The following is a 13,997-nucleotide window of genomic DNA, read 5'->3' on the forward strand; positions in this document are numbered from 1 at the left end:
CAGCGTATGGGATTTGAAATACCAGGTCAGCAATGCTGATACCTCAGATCCCTGCTCCATTTACTGGTAGGCAAAAGGAGAAATACTAGGAAATAGAACGAACTACAGTCCCCATACTCACCCAGTCACTTCCTTAAGGAAAACCAAAAACAAAACGGGAATAAACTGCCTGTTTACGGCAAGCGCCCATTATTTTTCCTAGGAGGAGTCTGGAATCACAGGGAGACGAGGCAAACGGAGAGGTGTAGGAAGGCAAGGAATGAACAGAAGACCTGCAAGGGGAAAAAACAGGCTTGGCTGGGGTTTTTGTTGGGGGCAAGGCTGACCGAACTGGGAGGAGAGTCAAGATTCAGACTTAGAGTAGCAGCTGTCCTACCAGTTTGCAAGCAATAGAGCCCGACGGTTTAAGAGCCTGGGCGCTGGCTGGCATCAACACCGCTTGGGATCCCGGATCCTGCTCTGTCCCTTACCTAATTCTGTCACCTTCGCAACTTGCTGGACCTGTACGCCTCAGTTTTCTCACTTGCAAAACGGAGATGAGAATAACGTGGACCTCGTGGAGGAGCTGGGAGAGTGACGGGAATTAACAGTTCAGCGCGTGGCTTCTAGTAAACGCTCAGTAAACTGTTAAACTGCTGGATCCGTTGTTATTCTTCCTCTTTCTTAACAATCTGTACTCCCGTAGGGAGGGGGGAGCCACAAGGCGCTCAGCGCACGGGCAGGCTGGTTTTGAGGGGCGCGCCCCACGGAGGTGAAGCGGCACGGCTTCCAGGGCACGCCCCGGTGCCCGGGCCCTCGGTGAATCCGAGCGGGCGAGACAACCGCGGGCTTCCCGAAGCCGCCAGCCCGGGGGCGAGCGCGCAGCCGGCCCTGGATATTTGACAGTTTTCACCTCTCCTGCCTCCTGGGCACCAGAGGCCATGTGGGCTCCAACGCGACCGTCCCGGTTTCGGAGGCGTGAGGGCTACTTGGAAGTCCCCCCCCTCCGCCTCCTCCACTACTCCCGCCCCTGCCCCGCCGGGCCGGGCCCACCGGCGCCGCGCACCGGCTGTGGGGGTGGAGTTCTGCTCGGACCCTACACTCGGTCCTAGCCCCAGCTCTCCCCCACTCCGCCTCCCGCGCAGGCGCCGCCGGGGCCACCCCCGCCGCCATGTTGCCCCCGCCCGCGAGCTCGCTCCCCCCGCCCCCCTCCCCTCCTTAACTGGACTCCCGCCCCCTCCCTCTCCCCCCGCCCCCCCCCCACCCGTGAGGTCAGGCGGAGGCTCTGCCGCTGCGGCCGCAGCAGCTCAATCTCCCATTCCGGGGAAGCCGGGAACGGGGACTTTGGAAAATAAGTGGAGCGGCGTCCGGGTTAGGGTCCCTGCTCTCCGCCTGCGCGAGGGCGAAGTGACCAGGACGAGCCAGAGGCTGCGGAGGTGGGGGGCCGGTGTCTCGCAAGCGGGAGGGAGCCCCGGCTGCGCGGTGCGACTCGCTCTTTGGCCCTCGGAGTGCGGCAGCGGGCTGACGGACGGCGGGACGCGGGGACGCGGCAAACAAGGTGAGGCGGGGTCCTGAAGTCGCAGGGGCTCCATCATCAGCCACCTCCTCGCCTCCGGGACCCGGTGCGGCGAGGCGGTGCGCGGTGAGGAGTTGCGATCTGCACCGGGGGCAGAGGGACAGGGAACCAGCTGGACTCTTCGCAAGCCCCCCCCCCCCTCTTTTTCTCTCGCGTGCGGGTGCGCGCTCATCCCTGCACCTTCTCATCCCTACCTCCCGGACTCGGAGGCTCCGCCAGACGCCTGGATTCTTTCAGCACCCCGGACCCCAGTTTTCCTTTGCTTCTTTGTTATCCCTCCAAAATCTTCTTCTCCGGGCTTCGCTGTCGCTGCCCTGATGGTCTGGGGTCCCTCTGCTCGCCTCAGCCCCGCTGTCTCTTGCTAACAGTTTCGGCTTTGTGCCTCTCAACCCAACCCTCCCTCAGAATCTTTGAACTTGGGAGGCTTCACTGCTGGCTCCCGAATCTGGAGCACACTCCTCTTCCTCGAAGCTTTTAACTCCTCTCTGGATGTCTTTATCTCTGAATGTCTTGGCTTCTTTGGTTTAATCACAGTTGACTAATGATTTTCTTGAAAGCTTACTGTCTAGCCTACAGCTTACTGAAATTGATGGGAATGATCTTCTAGTATATATTAGCTAAGGAACTCTAAAGTTTCTTTCTAGGTTTCAGTAACTTAGTCCAAGATACCACAGCCGCTTGAAATGTATGTTTGTGTGTCTGTTTGTATGCAATCCTAGCACATGGCCCTAAATCTGATTCTTCCTCCACTGCTGAGCAGGCCTGAGTGAGAGAGAGAGAGACAGAGAGAGACTTTTGATGTCTGCTTCCATTTCTCCATCTGCAAACTGGGATGTTCATCTTTTATTGTGATCAGATAGAATTCTAGGGGTTTGGGATACTCAGAATTCTAGACATTTAGGATAGTCCCTCAAGTTAGTATAGACTGTTTACTAAGCACACTGCATGGGAACTGAGAAAATCCGGGGTTTCAGGCTGCATTTGTTGGGAGGGCACCTGCCTTAATATTTTTTTTAAGAAGCTGGAGTTTCCTAGTGTACATCTCCTATTTGCATAAACGCTCAAGAAGCAGCATTTACAAAGCACGTAGTTAGAAAAGAGATCACTTTGCTATGGACTGGAGATTAGTTTGCTTAAGTCAGTTTCACACAGTACCACGTTCTCAGTGATGTCCAGTCGCTCCCATATTGAGGCTCCCTTACTTCCATGCTGAAATTAGTGTGTGAAGAAAATTGAATGGAGAGGCTGAAAGTGGAGGCAGAATGCAGTGAATTAGCACATGCTGACGTTTGTGGCTGTGTTTTTTTTTTTTTTTTTTTTTTTTTTGGAAATAGGATGTATCTAGTGCTCAGCTTTGAAAACTGGGAAAAGTGAAATGATCAACCAAGCAGTTATGACATCATTTTACCCTTAAAAATAGTAGCTCCTTGAATTGCAAGTTTTTATCACTATCCTTATACTTAGAATGATTGCATTGTCTGCTGGATATGTGATCAGGTGTTGCCATTGGCATAATGTGCATTAACGGGCAGTAATCTCAGAAGAAACGGATTTGAGAATGAAGGAAGGTAAGGGCTAAATTTCACTGTCCTGGTAGCACTTGTTTTGGCAGTGAGACAAGGAATGTAAGTTTCTGCTGCAGCATCCAATGATGTATTTAGAAAATACATGAATAAGAGTCTCAATTTTCCCTGGTTTTAAAATCTGCACTTTCATTAAGCACACTTTGAAAAACGTGGTATGACTCTATAGAGTTTGAAGTTGAGCTTCGGAGGAAAGCAGTTTTTAGGAGAACAGTAAAGGCCATTGATTATCAGTTTAGTTAGATGGATTACAGATGGTTTGTAGTTTTCCTCATTTATTTGGTAAATTCCTGACTTCACTTTAGTTTTATTTAAAAAAAAAAATGGAATAGAGTAGGTAAAAAGGATTTATACAGTAAATAGGGCCAACCTAAATCTGTAATTTTCTTGGCAACCTATTTTGGAAAGACATACTAACTTGCAAACTGTTTCAAGGGAAACAGTTTGTATCATTCTGTTATTTTTTTTTCCTTTTGTGATTATTATTGATACTAAGTTTAAGTTAAGATTGCCACCAATATGAACTATTTCTGTTTGCCAGAAAACAAATAAAGTTGGTTATGAGTTCATCCCGAGCATTTTTCTCTGAATCTTTTCGACATGTCTCTATATGTATTTAATAAACCTACTTGGTAGATGCAGAGGTTATCAGAACCAGTGTTTCTGATGTCACTACACATAACTGCACTTTGCTAATGAATCATCTTTTTCATTTTCTTTACATTTGATGTTACTTTTCTTCATGTAATTTGACTTGCAGTAGTGAAAGGAGACCAAGCAGTTTGCAAATTGATTTTGATGTTTAATAAACTACTACAACCTCCTCAAAGTATTTTTTCTTAAATCCAGTGCTTGAAAAGGATCTATTTTTACTGCTGTGAAATAACTCAACAATTTGCCAGGCATCATCAGATTTCAGAAAATGTAGACAGATTATGGAAAAAAAGAACAGCCCTAGAGAAAGCATCTCAAAATTCAAGGGGGAGAAAAGGGCTTTTTTCAAGTTACTAACATTCATATCAATCAGCTTTTAAATATATTTTTCATTCATTTAGTAATGTCTTTGACAAAATCTGTTGAGCGCATTCCATTTGCCAAAGCCCTCTATTAGGCATGAGGCCCTGTATTATTACAAGGCATGATCTTGGCCTTGTGGAGTCTCCCAGAGGCTATAGTCCACCAAAGGATAGAGAAAACAAACCAGCAAACAAATGAAGAAGATCCTCAACAGATTATAGTAGGAAGAACAATGAAGGAAATAAGTAACGAAATGTGATATGGAGACCTGGGAAGGGCTTATTTGGCAAGGGTGGTCAGGAAAGGCCTCTCAGCAGCGAAGGTGACCTTTGAACGGAGAGACCTGAAAGAGAAGAGAGAATAAACCTACCTTGTGAAGAGCAGAGAGATGAGGAAGAGCCAAGGCCTTGAGGCAGATAAACAGACAGTAGGGTGTTTGAGGAACAGAAAGCAAGCCAGGATGGCCAGCCCCAGCGACATGGGTGGGGGGAATCTGACTTGGGTGGGGGGAATCGTTAAAGGTGTTCCAGAGCCTAAAGGGAGTCAGATAATAAATATAGGGCCTGGAAATTCTGAGAAAGAATTTGGGTTTGGTTCTCAGAACAAGAGGAAGCCAGGGAAGAGTCTTTATGAACTACTTCTCTGTGGAAGATCACTAGCTGGAAAAAAAAAAATATTGCTCAGTGGAAATAAATAAAAATGTGTTTTGCAGAGGTTGTCTAGCTACTCAGTTTTACATTAAGACCTGAGGATGAAAAGCTATGTTTGATATGTATGCTAAATAAGTAAGTAATTTGGTCTCTACAACTCTTTGTAGATAAGGAGATAGGGGACTGGGAACTCTGAGGTGAATGCTTGAAAAGCAGTTTACTTTCCAGAGTTATATTGTCACCTGTGCCCTGAGTTAAGTTGTCAGCAGCCTCATTAAAAATCAGACCATTGTTCAGCCTAAGAATTTGTTTTTTAAAGAATGATGTTTTATTTTCTCGTACAAATATGTTTCCTGGGGCGCCTGGGTAGCTCATTTGGTTAAGTGTCTGCTTTCGGTTCTGGTCATGATCTCTAGGTCCTGGGACCCCACATCGGGCTCCCTGCTTAGTGCGGAGCCTGCTTCTCTCTCTCCCTCTGCCTTCAGCTCCCCCTGCTTGTGCTCTCTCTGTCAAATAAATGAATAAAATCTTTAAAAAAAAAAAGGAAATATGTTTCCTTTGGAAGATTCGAAGTTTCATTTGAGTATGAAAGATTACTTAAGTTTTAGTAATGGCTGTGAGATTTTTCAGGGGAGTTTCCCATTTTCCTTTACTTGTTGCCTTCTCTGGAGGTTTTGTTTTATTTTGGTTTTGGGTTTTTTTTTTTTTTTTTGGCATGTGTGATGATTTTTTGAAAGTTTGTATATATTTAAGTCATCCTTACACCCAAAGTGGGGCTCGAACTCATGACCCCAAGATCAAGAGTTGCATGCTCTTGTGACTGAGCCAGTCAGGCACCCCTCTCCAGAGTTTTCCAATTGCCATTCTTTGAGAGATTAGGGTTCTTCTTCCATGAGGCTTACATGAATTTCGATTTGGTATTTATTTTGTGCCCTGAGCTCTTGCTCAAAAGCAATCCAGCTTGGAGGTCTGGTTGGCCCCAAATAGGAATTCAGTCGGTCGTGGACATTCCGCAGGGGGTAAATCTGAATATTATGGGGCAGTAACCTGCGAAATAATCTTCAGCAACTCCTGCAGAGTCTACTTCCTACCCCTTAACTTGGCACTCAAGGATTCTTCACAGTTTGAGCCAAGCTGACTGTCCGCCATGTCTTTATCCTTCTCTAACACAAATCCCATGTTGGTTTGAACTGATTTTCTCCAGTTGGGAACTTCTCTGCTTAGCTTCATTCTTGGCCTAGAGCAGGTTCACAACTGCTTGCTGAATGGATGCCAGGCCATCACCTCTTTGAAAAGCCATCTCCTTTCTTTTCTGTCATTGCAAATCCCAACACCAGTCATGGAACAGTTCAGATCCCTTGCCCTATTTTACACCAACACCCCTGACCCAGGCTCCTCCTCTGGAGGTGAACGGTAATCACACACTTGCCATGTGGCGCATTAATGATGTTGATGTGATGCCTGGCTGTCTACCCACAGGCCTCTGACTTCGTGAAGGCAGCCTGGATTTGTCTGGTTCTCTCATCATTGTATCCTGAGCACCTGGCTTTTGGTATGCCCTCTATTAATAGTTGTCGGATAATGAATAGACGCTGCCTTGTGATGTTTCTCCTGTTATTGTTTTGGGTATTTAAATCATTTCATGCTGTTTCACTTTTCACATATCTGTCAAGTGTTCTCAAGCGGTTTCTGAGAGGACCAGGAGTCCAGTTGTTATGGGCACAAGCTCTGGGCTTAGGCTCTTTGTGTTCTGTTGTTGGCTAGGAGACCTCTAGCTGTGTGACACTGGGCCAGTTGGTTAACCTCTCTGTACCTCCTGTTTCTCACCGGTGAGGTAAGGGATAATCGAACTTCCCTCTTAGGGTACTTGTAAGGATCAAATGAGTTACCTAAGTCTCCAAGTTGTTGTTTGCAATTATTAAAATTCAGAAACTCTGACAACTGGTAAAAATTTTGTTTGGTAAGCGCCCTATGCAGGTGGTGGCAAAATCTAACTTGAACTGAGAAGAGGTTATTTATAGTTTTTATTTTCCTTAGTGTTTATCTTTATTTGGTTTTGCTATAGAATTAGTAGTATGTTTATGGGGCAGTGCCTCAGACCCTCCTGGGGTATTATGTAATACCTAGTATACACAGGTTATTGCCTCTCCAAAAGCCTGGACATTTCTGGATTTGGAAACACATCTGGCACCAAGGCTTTCAGATAAGGGATTGTATACCTCATGGTAAAGTGCTTAAATTAGCGCCGTGCACATAAGAAGTTGTTGCTCTTGGTGGTGGAGATTAGAGAGGTAAATATACAACTGTCGCCTCCCCAGTACCTTTCTCATACTGGTTACCATGTAAATAAATGCTGATTTATTCATGCAACAACTCTGAATAGAGGGCTGGCTGTGTGAGCATCGTTTTATCATAGGAAAACAGATATGGGTCACGTGATTGAAATGAGCCAAGAACTCGATCTCTCAGTACTCTCTCATCTAGTGCCATTAAGAATATTTATTTTTGGTTTTGCTTTTGTTATTTAAACCAGAGCACGCTTCTTTAGGGTGAGTCTTTTAGTTGGGGGTAGAGGGGAGGATCGAATTAAGAAGAATTTATTTAATATGATGAGACACTTCTACTTTGCAGTTGCTAAATATTTATTGAACTCCTCATGTATATGGAAATCAGTATTTAAAAGCAGGAGAAAGGTACAAAACAAATGAGGCATAGTTCCTGCTTTTAGTGGTTCTAGTACCATGCACGGTTACACGGGCACTGGTTGTCCATTGCAGTTCTTTCTTTTACTTCATAAGTTTGAGATCATTAATATTAAAAATGTGCAAAGGAAAACACAATAGGCAATTGAGAACTCCTCTTGGTTCCAGTATATGCAATTGGTTTTTTCTTTAGATTTTATCTATTTGCCTGACAGAGAGAGAGAGCATGCACAAGCTGAGGGAGCGGCAGGCAGAGGCAGAGGGAGAAGCAGGTTCCCAGAGAGCAGGGAGCCCGTTGTGGGGCTTGATCCCAGGACCCTGGGATTGTGACCTGAGCCGAAGGCAGACGCTCAACCGACTGAGCCACCCAGGTACCCCATGGAATTGGTTTTTAATACCTTAACTATGCCCCACCTCTTGAAATATTATCCCTATATGACATCCTGGCAACCTTTACTTTCTCACTAAATTAAGTACAATATGATTTTTTAAAGATTTTATTTATTTGAGAGAGAGAGAGAATGAGAGAGAAAGAGAGAGAGCGTGAGAAGTGGGAGGGTCAGAGGGAGAAACTGACTCGACTCCATGCTGAGCAGGGAGCCTGATGCGGGGCTCCATCCCCGGACTCCAGGATCATGACCTGAGCCGAAGACAGTCACTTAACCAACTGAGCTACCCAGGCGCCCTACAATATTATTTTTATTGTTCTCCCTTATCAATATCTGTAAATCATAATTGATACATTTTCTTTGTCCTTTTGCCTTTGTGGGTTTGAGAGTAATTGTATGTCCCAAAAGATTTTTCGGGAATGTTCTCTTGCCATGGAAGACTAGTTCTTGAAATCATTCTGCCAGTTCATTCAACAGATATGTTAAGTACCTATTATATTCCAGGCATTGAACTAGTTTAAGCCAATGGAATCTCTGCTCGGTACTCTTTCCCTCAAACTGGAGTATACTGGGCATACTGGGTGAGCAGTATGCTAGTGTGCCCCAGGAGCAACAAAGTAAACAGCTCGTGTATTCTTTTTTTTTTTTTTAAGATTTTATTTATTTGGCAGACAGAGATCACAAGTAGGCAGAGAGGCAGGCAGAGAGAGAAGGGGAAGCAGGCTCCCTGCTGAGCAGAGAGCCCCATGCTGGGCTCCATCCCAGGACCCTGAGATCATGACCTGAGCGGAAGGCAGAGGCTTTAACCCACTGAGCCACGCAGGTACCCCCAGCTTGTGTATTCTTGAAGAACATTCACTGGTAGCTAATGAAAGCTACTTAATAATATTTAAACAGATTCATATGCATTGTGCTTTAGAGTGCAATACTCATGTGAAAATTTGCCGTAAAACCCAGTACTTGAAATAAAGTCTCTGCTTGTGCAAGGTCAGCTGTGGTAACCCTGGGGTGACCCTTTGAAAAGCACCGAGGCCACAATATGCCAAGTCTGTTCCTTTAGTCAAATGCCAGGGCATTTTCATAGCCTTACATTTTCATGGTGACCTTCAGGAGCCGTAATAGACATTATTAAATTTTTCCACCATGTTGCCCAATTTCTTTTAGTTCAAGAGAACACTCTGGTTGTTTGATAATGATCTAAATCTTGAAATGTGTTGAGTCCTAACAGAGTTTCTAATATTGGTGGGAAATAGCTAAGATTGATAGTGAAGGGCCTGCCAAGGGCCTGGTCTTCAGAAGACAGGCCGTTAGAACACAATGACCATGAACTTGTGGAGCACAATTGATGGGGTCACAGCTTTATCCCATCCCATGAGCACTTGCCTGTGTCACCGGTTAAAGTCAACTCCTGCTAACTTTAAAGCTGCTTTCATTTATGACACATACATTCTACAGGCTGCTTTGTTAATTGCTGGCTACCGAAATGTTCAATAGCAGAGGAAAGTTGTCAAGGTTCGTGTGCTCTGAGGGTAACAAAAGGTTTCTAGAGTTTCAGATGGTTTTGAAAAGGGGTGAGCAGTGCATTGGAGGAATGCCTGTTACCAAGCAAATGATTTGATTTGTTCTGAATGAGAAAGATGAAGAAGAAAAAGGCAAGTGAAGAAAAGGAGGGACAGTAACCAAAGTCAAACACCGAATGTCTCAACTGATTTTGATTATTGCTGTCCCACTTTCCTTGTGGTTCACAGGGCCTGCATTTGTTGTCTTGTTGTGTTATTGCCCAAAGCTCATCAGGACATGGAGGGGAATTAAGGGAGGGTCGTTATGTTCTGTGAGTCAAGTGCTTTTCCATTTTACAGTCTTTTCAGGAAAAGGGGATAATAGAGTTGTAGAGTTTGGTTTCTTGGTTCCATTTCATAAAAATGGGCATGCTTGGGACGCCTGGGTGGCTCAGTTGGTTGGGCAGCTGCCTTCGGCTCAGGTCATGATCCCAGCGTCCTGGGATCGAGTCCCACATCGGGCTCCTTGCTTGGCAGGGAGCCTGCTTCTCCCTCTGCCTCTGCCTGCCACTCTGTCTGCCTGTGCTCGCTCTCTCTCCCTCTCTCTCTGACAAATAAATAAATTAAAAAAAAATTTTTTTTAAATAAAAAAAAAATGGGCATGCTTTTCTAAAGAACTTTATGTCAGCAATGTTTTCTCTTCTCCTGTTGAGTACCTCTCAGCAGGAAGGCAGTGGCTAAGATCTTGGGCCCTGGAATCATAGGCTTGGATTCAAATCCTGACTCTGCCTCTTGTTGCCATTGTGGTTTTGGGCAACTCCCCTCACCTCTCTGAGCCTTGTTTGGCTCTTCTGTAAACAATCTCATGTGGTGGTTTTAAGGATGATATGAACTAATGCATAGTCCTAAGCATAATTCAAGCTACATGGTAGATATTATTATTTTTTAAAGATTTTATTTAGTTAGTTGACAGACAGACCACAAGTAGGCAGAGAGGCAGGCAGAGGGAGAGAGGGGGAATCAGGCTCCCTGTCGAAGCAGAGAGCCTGATGCGGGGCTCAATCCCAGGACCCTGGGACCATGACCTGAGCCGAAGGCAGAAGCTTTAACCCACTGAGCCACCCAGGTGCCCACCCATGGTAGATATTACTGACTCTTAGTAGATTTCATGGTTTAACTAGCTAAAATTTGTGACATACTATGGGAGCTTTGCTACTTACATATGAACAAGAAATATAAGGGAAAATTGTGTCTTTCCTTTGTATTGCCTTAATCCCAGCAGGAATGATATTTTTTCCACATAAATCTCTTAGTGAACTGACTGCTTAGAAGTAACACTGGTTTTCTGGCAGAGAAGGAAGTTTATGGGAAGTGCTCGGTTTATTACTTATTCAAAGATGGTATCACATTGAATGCAAGGAAACTGTAAATTTTTTAATATGATTGACCCAATATATATTTAAATATGATAGTGTTCAGCTTATAGGATTTAAAAGTTTAATCTTCATTTTGAAGGGAAAGGGAGATGCAGGAAAATGTATACAATAAACAATGTTGTCTTTGAAATGAAAATTTTTGGTGTTCTGATACTCAAAGAAGTCATATATTTTCTTGATTTATCTCTATTCCAGATTTGAGGTTCTCGCAGAAGAAAATATTGAAATATTTGTAACAGTTAAGGCACTGGGAGGAGGGTAATTCTGTTTGAATAATGTCTTCTATAGATTTTGAGTCATGATGGTTATCTTAAGCTTTTCTGGTAGTTACTCTCCAACAAATCAAAGAAGACCTTAGAGATGATGAAAGTTCAGGAGCAGTTTTGAGAAATGGATGGATAAGTCTAAGTAGATCATTGAGAGCAGCTTCTGGTGTTGGAGGGCTGGTGTAGCCTTTTGGGTTGGAAGTGCATGACGGTAGTGTTCCCGCATTCCCCCTGTTCTAATGTTCTTCCTTTCCAGTGTCAGATGACAAGGCAATTGATCCTCGGTTAGCCAACTTGGTTATGGAATACCATTGGTTTACAGAAGGGGGCGAACCGGGAGACACATTGCTCAGGTAACTGTATATTCGCTCGGTATTTTGGGAGGATTGTTACGATAATGTGCATTCAGATACTTGAAAAGCCTGGCTCACCATCCCGATGGGATATGTTACGGATTAGCAGTGTTACCTGCACTGATCATCGTCATGATCAGCATTGGATTTGAACATGAAAAGACAACATTCAGAAGTATCTTCTATTCTGTCCTTAGGTAAGAAGCTCAAATGTTAAGGATAATGCCACTTACTTACAGAACTAACTTTCTTTTGAAGCATGGTTACTTATTCTTATTTTCTTTGCTTCAGTGGTGTGTGCACAGTGAGACTGAACGACTTGCGGAAGGTCTCGCCGCCGGAGATGGAGCTGGGAGCCGAATGTAGGGCCCTTGGTTTTTAACGAAGTGCTTTGCCAGTAATAATGGAAAAGACTTGTAACCCAAAGGATTCTTTTGTGTTGCTTTCTTTTTTTTCCCCCTTCAATATTTACTTATTTGTTTTGAGAGAGAGAGTGTGTGTGAGTGCAGGCAGGGAGGGGCAAAGGCAGAGAGAGGCCCAAGAAGACTCAGCACTGAGCGGGGTGCCCAAGGTGTAGCTCGATCTCAGGAACCTGAGATCACAACCTGAGCCGAAACCATGAGTCAGAGGCCCAACTGATCGCGCCACCCAGGCGCCCCGGATTCTTTCATGTTTCTCATCTTTGAGCTAACAGAGTGAAATCAGAATTTCGGCAGTGGAGAGTCTGACCATTTTTTTGGTACCTGTATGACTTCTTGCACAATTTGGCATTTAGCAAAGTGAATTTGGGGTTTATTAAGAAATTTTCTAAGCACTTTTGGCATCACAGAGATGTTTTATTTAAACATTCATGAGCAAGGATTTGTTAAGTATTTATATGTAAATGGGAGTAAGAAAATACATCCACTGCCCTGAAATATCCTGCAGTGTGGCAGGGGCAAGAGAGAATGTGAAGCACCCTGGTCTCAGCCAATACTAATAAATGTTTTTAAAGATTTTATTTGTTTGTCAGAAAGAGAGAGAGAGCGAGTGCAAGCAGGGGGAGCAGCAGGCTGAGAGAGAAGCTAGACTCACCGCTAAGTAAGGAACCCGATGCAGGGCTTGATCCCAGGACCCCGGCATCATGACCTGAGCCAAAGGCAGACACAACTGACTGAGCCCCCCAGGCATCCCAGGCAATACTAATGGTAATTCCAATCAACAATTACTAAGTTGTTATATATTTGCATATTGGTATATATATAAAGCACTTACAATGTGCTTTATATGCATGAACACATTTAAACCATATAACAATGCTGTGAGGTCCTGTCATTACCCCCATTATACAGATGAGAAAACTGAGGCAGAGAAGAGAGAGAACTTCCCAAGGTTGCACACCTAATAAGTAGAAGAGCTAGCGTGAAAATCTATGCAACCTAGTTTTAGAGTCTGTGTTTTAACCACAGTGTTTCCTTTTTATCCTACCTCTGATGGGGGGACTTTGTATAAGAGCACGATAGCTAAACAAGGCATGCTAGAAAATGTTCTGGATAAATACAGAGAGAGGAAGGATCAGAGCAGAGGGTTAATGTTGGCAAGCTGTTTGGAATAAGGTACTTTTGAAGCAGGTCTTACCAAAAAGCAAGGAATGTATTCTGAATATTTTAATCCCCAAAGCTGTGTACATATATGTTGGATGTGTATGCACAGGGGTGTGCATGCATGTGTGTCTGTGTGTGTCTGTGTGTGTTTATTTTGAACTGGAAAAAAATTGCAAGGGTAAATCACATTGAGAATCCTTTATATTGACAGCCAATCATAGCTCTGTTTTTGTGTACACTATAGGGTTCCGCAAATATGTTTTTAAAAGTATGTAACAGCTTCATAGAGCTATAATTCAACTACCCTACAATTGACCCATTTAAAGTGTACAATTCAGTGGTTTTAGTATCTTCACGGAGTTGGGTAACCATGACCACAATCAATTTTAGAATACTTTCATCACCCCAAAAAGAGAAACAGGTGTTTTGAAACAAATGTAGCCACAAAGGGAATGAAAGTAATGTGTCTGTTGGTACCACTGTTTTTCTAGCAAAATGTTCAGAGAATCCTTGCTCATTGTAACTCAGATCTTAACGCCATTCTTTGTAGTGTAGCTCTAATTTGCTGCAGAACGCCTTCTTTAAATTTCATTTTCATTGTGTTTATTTTTAAAGAATATTTATTTATTTATTTATTTGACACAGAGACATAGCACAAGTAGGCAGAACAGCAGGCAGGGCTACTGCAGGAGAAGCAGGCTCTCCACTGAGCAGGGAGCCTGATGTGGGGCTCGAACCCAGGTCCCTGAGATCATGACCCAAGCCGAAGGCAGACACTCCAACAACTGAGCCACCCAGGCACCCCTTATATTTTATTTTAATCACTGACTTGTCTTTTAAAAGATTGGATATTGAGGCACCTGGGTGGCTCAGTGGGTTAAAGCCTCTGCCTTCAGCTTAGGTCATGATCTCAGGGTCCTGGGATTGAGCCCCACATCTGGCTCTCTGCTCAGCAAGGAGCCTG

General features: G+C 44.2%; 1 long non-coding RNA gene across 1 annotated transcript; it reads left to right on the forward strand.

Moving 5' to 3' along the window:
- Window positions 1-1,447: 1,447 nt before the first annotated feature.
- On the forward strand, window positions 1,448-11,867 carry LOC132007830 (uncharacterized). Its single transcript, XR_009401438.1, has 4 exons — window positions 1,448-1,537; window positions 11,354-11,450; window positions 11,557-11,647; window positions 11,742-11,867. It is a non-coding gene; the product is annotated as an uncharacterized LOC132007830 (long non-coding RNA).
- The last annotated feature ends 2,130 nt before the right edge of the window (window positions 11,868-13,997 follow it).

Source organism: Mustela nigripes, chromosome X (genome assembly GCF_022355385.1).
Source record: "Mustela nigripes isolate SB6536 chromosome X, MUSNIG.SB6536, whole genome shotgun sequence".
Lineage (NCBI taxonomy): Eukaryota > Metazoa > Chordata > Mammalia > Carnivora > Mustelidae > Mustela > Mustela nigripes.